The sequence below is a fragment of the Arachis stenosperma genome, chromosome 3 (genome assembly GCF_014773155.1).
Source record: "Arachis stenosperma cultivar V10309 chromosome 3, arast.V10309.gnm1.PFL2, whole genome shotgun sequence".
NCBI lineage: Eukaryota > Viridiplantae > Streptophyta > Magnoliopsida > Fabales > Fabaceae > Arachis > Arachis stenosperma.
The window spans coordinates 120,003,345-120,009,006 of NC_080379.1; the positions used below are offsets into that span (position 1 = coordinate 120,003,345).

A 5,662-nucleotide genomic window follows, 5' to 3' on the forward strand; every position below is an offset into this window, starting at 1 on the left:
CAACGCAGTTGAGAGCGTGCCAATTAGGCTTCTTTAGCTCTAGAAAATCCACTTCGAGTGTAGGGAGGTCAGAATCCAACAACATCTGCAGTCCTTTTCAACCTCTGAATCAGATTTTTGCTCAGGTCCCTCAATTTCAGTCAGAAAATACCTGAAATCACAGAGAAACACACAAACTCATAGTAAAGTCCAGAAAAGTGAATTTTAACTAAAAACTAATAAAAATATAATAAAAACTAACTAAAACATACTAAAAACATACTAAAAACAATGCCAAAAAGCGTATAAATTATCCGCTCATCACCAGGCATGGCCGAATGGCTAGCCCCATAAACGTGATCAAAGGATCATAAGGTAATCCAAAAATAATTCAAAGATGTCTAATACAATAGTAAAATCTCCTATTTATACTAGACTAGTTACTAGGGTTTACAGAAATAAGTCTAAATGCAGAAATCCACTTCTGGGGCCCACTTTGGTGTGTGCTTGGGCTGAGCTTGAGCTTTACACGTGCAGAGGCTTCTCTTGGAGTTAAACGCCAAGTTGTAATGTGTTTTTGGCGTTTAACTCTGGTTTCTGACGTGTTTCTGGCGTTTTACTCCAGAATACAGCATGGAACTGGAGTTGAACGCCAGTTTGCATCATCTTGATTCGAATAAAATATAAACTATTATATATTGCTAGAAAGCGCTGAATGTCTAATTTCCAACGCCGTTGAGAGCGCTCCATTTGAATTTCTGTAGCTCCAGAAAATCCATTTCGAGTGCAGGGAGGTCAGAATCCAACAGCATCAGCAGTCCTTTTTTAGCCTGAATCAGATTTTTACTCAAGTCCCTCAATTTCAGCTAGAAAATAACTGAAATCATAGAAAAACATACAAACTCATAGTAAAGTCTAGAAATGTGAATTTTGCATAAAAACTAATGAAAACATCCCTAAAAGTAGCTAGATCCTACTAAAAACTACCAGAAATAATGCCAAAAAGCGTATAAATTATCCGCTCATCACAACACCAAACTTAAATTGTTGCTTGTCCCCAAGCAATTGAAAATCAAATAGGATAAAAAGAAGAGAATATACTATAAATCTCAAAATATCAATGAATATTAGTTCTAATTAGATGAGCGGGACTTGTAGCTTTTTGCTTCTGAACAGTTTTGGCATCTCACTTTATCCTTTGAAGTTTAGAATGATTGGCTTCTATAGGAACTCAGAGTTCAAATAGTGTTATTGATTCTCCTAGTTAAGTATGTTGATTCTTGAACACAGCTACTTTTATGAGTCCTGGCCATGGCCCTAAGCACTTTGTTTTCCAGTATTACCACCTGTTCCGAGGGTTACCTGAAACTGTAGGCCGATCTTGGATGAGATCTTCTGTGAGGGCTGGAGCTGTTGTGTCCGACTTGTTGGACTTGGTGATGGTGCTAATCCTTTGTCCCCGGAGGGTGGGGGGTACCTGCAAGGGACTCCGATGCTTAAGTTAGCAAGGGTATTAAGCAGGTTTTTAGTAGAATCAGAGTATGGGTTATACCTGGGTGCTCCAGTGTATTTATAATGGCGTAGAGTGACCTTCTTAGATAAGATAAGTTAGTTATCTTATCTTATCTTTATCTTCAAGCGAGGTCATCTTATCTTTAAGGGAACCGCCTTTATCTCTATAGGCTTGGGCCGCCCTTGGATTCGGGTCGTGTTCCTCTGCTTGGGCCCTTTTATTGGGCTTTCCTGTGACTTGGCCGAGCTCTTTAAGAAGAGGTCGGGTCATTCTGACCGGAAGAAGTCGGTCGCTTTGTCTGTAGAACATCCCAGGTCGGACACCTCGACCCAGGGTATGAACACCACCGGATACATAAATGCAACAGACACATGACTGGGTGAACCATTTCAGATTGTGACTCAGCTTTGCTAAAGTCCCCAGTTAGAGGTGTCCAGAGCTCTTAAGCACACTCTTTTTGCTTTGGATCATGACTTTAACCACTCAGTCTCAAGCTTTTCACTTGGACCTGCATGCCACAAGCACATGGTTAGGGACAGCTTGATTTAGCTGCTTAGGCCTGGATTTTATTTCTTGGGCCCTCCTATCCATTGATGCTCAAAGCCTAGGATCCTTTTTACCCTTGCCTTTTGGTTTTAAGGGTTATTGGCTTTTTCTGCTTGCTTTTTCTTTTTCTTTCTAAAAATATTTTTTCGCAAGCTTTGTTATTCACTGCTTTTTCTTGCTTCAAGAATCAATTTTATGATTTTTCAGATCATCAATAACATTTCTCTTTTTCATCATTCTTTCAAGAGCCAACAATTTTAACATTCATAAATAACAAGATAAAAAATATGCACTGTTCAAGCATTCATTCAAAAAATAAAAAGTATTGTCACCACATCAATATAATTAAACTAAATTCAAGGATGAATTTGAAACTCATGTACTTCTTGTTCTTTTGAATTAAAAACATTTTTCATTTAAGAAAGGTGAAGGATTCATGGAATTATTCATAGCATTAAGACATAGTTACTAAATACTAATGATCATGTAATGAAGACACAAACATAGGCAAACATGAAGTTCAAAAACCAAAAAACAGAGAGATAAGAACAAGGAAGTTAAGGAATGAGTCCACCTTAGTGATGGTGGCGCCTTCTCCTTGAAGGACCATTGGTGTCCTTAAGCTCCTCTATGTCTCTTCCTTGCCTTTTTTGCTTCATCCCTAGTGATTTTGGTACTCCGATCCTTAGTTGCTCCAAATAATTGTGTGGAGGAAAATGTATCCCCTAAGGTACCTCAGGGATGTCTTGATGAGGGGATTCCCTATGCTCTTGTTGAGGTCCATGAGTGGGCTCTCTTGATGTGCAGTCAAATGCTCTATTACTGAGCTATGGACCCTTGAGATGAATCTCTCCATCTCCCATGACTCGGAGGTGGAAGCTTTTGTCTTTCCTTTTCTCTTTCTAGAGGTTTCTCTGGCCTTAAGTGCCATAAATGGTTATGGAAAAACAAAAAAAGCTATGCTTTTACCACACCAAACTTAGAATGTTGCTCGCCCTCGAGCAAAAGAAGAAAGAATAGAAGAAGAAGAATAAGATATGGAGGAGAGAGAGAAAGGTTTATGGTTCGGTCATGTAGGGTGGGTTTGGGTGGGAAGGAGATTTTGAATTTGAAGGTAGGTGGGGATCCTGTAGGATCTACAGATCCTGAGGTGTCAAGGATTTATCATTCCTGCACTAATTAGGCGTGCAAAACACCGTCTACATGCAATCCTGGCATTTAACGCCAGATTGATGCTTGTTTCTGGCGTTAAACGCCAACTCTATGCTTGTTTTGGGTGTTCAACGCCAGTCTGCAGCAGGTTTCTGGCGTTGAACACCAGTTCCATGCTTGTTTTTGGCGTTTAACGCCAGATTCGTGCTCTGTTCTGGCGTTGAATCCCAGCCAGATGCTCCTTACTGGCGTTTAAACGCCAATAAGCTCTTCCTCCAGGGTGTGCTATTTCCTCTGCTGGTTTTTGATTCTGTTTTTAATTTTAGTATTTGTTTTGTGACTCCACATGATCATGAACCTAATAAAACATAAAAGAACAATAAAAAAATAGATAAATAAAAATTTGGTTGCATCCCAATAAATGCTTCTTTAATGTCAATAGCTTGACAGTGAGCTCTCATAGAGCTTCACATATGTTTAGAGCATTGTTAGGACCTCCCAACACCAAACTTAGAGTTTGAATGTAGGGGTTCAACACCAAACTTAGAGTTTGGTTGTGGCCTCCCAACACCAAACTTAGAGTTTGATTGTGGGGGCTTTGTTTGACTCTGTATTGAGAGAAGCTTATCGTGCCTCTTTTTCATGTTTACAGAGGAATACCCTTGGGCCTTAAACATAACATAGTCCTCATTAAATTGAAGAACTAATCTCCTCTGTTAACATCAATCACAGCTCCTGCTGTGGCTAGGAAGGGTCTTCCAAGGATGATGCATTCATCCTCTTCCTTCCTAGTGTCTAAGATTATGAAATCAACAGGGATGTAAAGGCCTTTAACATTCACTAACACGTCCTCTACCATTCTATAAGCTTGTCTTATTGACTTGTCTGCCATCTCTAATGAGAAAGTGGTAGTTTGTACCTCAAAGATTTCCAGTTTCTCCGTTACAGAGAGTGGCATAAGATTTATACCTGACCCCAGGTCACACAGAGCCTTCTCAAAGGTCATGGTGCCCATGGTACAGGGTATTAAGAATTTACCAGGATCTTGTTTCTTTTGAGGTAAAGCTTGCTGAACCCATCTATCTAGTTCACTAATGAGCAAGGGAGGTGCATCTTCCCAAGTCTCATTACCAAACAACTTGGCATTCAGCTTCATGATAGCTCCTAGATATTGAGCAACTTGCTCTCCAGTTACATCTTCATCCTCTTCAAAGGAAGAATAGTTTTTAGAGCTCATGAATGGCAGAAGGAGGTTTAATGGAATCTCTATGGTCTCTATGTGAGCCTCAGATTCCTCTAAGTCCTCAATAGGGAACTCCTTCTTGTTTGGGAGACGTCCCATGAGGTCTTCCTCAATGGGGTTCATATCCTCCCGTTCCTCTCTAGGTTCGGCCATTTTGATTATGTCAATGGCCTTGCTCTCTCTTTTCGGATTCTCTTCAGTATTGCTTGGGAGAGTACTAGGAGGAGTTTCAGTGATTTTCTTACTCAGCTGGCCCACTTATGCCTCCAAATTTCTAATAGAGGATCTTATTTCACTCATAAAACTTAAAGTGGCCTTAGACAGATCAGAGACTATGTTTGCTAAGCTAAAGGAGCTCTGCTCAGAATTCTCTGTCTGTTGCTAAGAAGATGATGGAAAAGGCTTGCTATTGCTAAGCCTATTTCTTCCACCATTATTAAAGCCTTGTTGAGGCTTTTGTTGATCCTTCCATGAGAAATTTGGATGATTTCTCCATGAGAAATTATAGGTGTTTCCATAAGGTTCACCCATGTAATTTACCTCTGCCATTGCAAGGTTCTCAGGATTATAAGCTTCTTCTTCAGAAGATGCCTCTTTAGTACTGTTGGATGCATTTTGCCATCCATTCAGACTTTGAGAAATCATGTTAACTTGCTGAGTCAACATTTTATTCTGGGCCAATATGGCATTCAGAGCATCAATTTCAAGAACTCCCTTCCTCTGAGGTGTCCCATTACTCACATAATTCCTCTCAAAAGTGTACATGAATTGGTTATTTGCAACCATGTCAATGAGTTCTTGAGCTTTTGCAGGCGTTTTCTTTAGGTGAATGGATCCACCTGCAGAATGGTTCAGTGACATCTTAGAGAACTCAGATAGACCATAATAGAATATATCCAAAATGGTCCACTCTGAAAGCATGTCAGAAGGACATCTTTTGGTCATCTGCTTATATCTTTCCCAAGCTTCATAGAGGGATTCACCATCTTTTTGTTTGAAGGTCTGAACATCCACTCTAAACTTGCTCAGCTTTTGAGGAGGAAAGAACTTAGCCAAGAAGGTCGTTACCAGCTTATCCCAAGAGTCCATGCTATCTTTAGGTTGTGAGTCCAACCATGTTCTAGCTCTGTCTCTTACAGCAAAAGGGAAAAGCATGAGGCTGTAGACTTCAGAATCTACTCTATTGTCTTAACAGTCTCACAGATCTGCAAGAATTCAGTTAAAAACTG

The 5,662-nt window shown here is 40.0% G+C and overlaps 1 non-coding gene across 1 annotated transcript; it reads left to right on the forward strand.

Moving 5' to 3' along the window:
- The first annotated feature begins 5,352 nt into the window (after positions 1-5,352).
- On the forward strand, positions 5,353-5,456 carry LOC130971028 (small nucleolar RNA R71). The gene has a single exon (XR_009082266.1). It is a non-coding gene; the product is annotated as a small nucleolar RNA R71 (small nucleolar RNA).
- Positions 5,457-5,662: the final 206 nt, after the last annotated feature.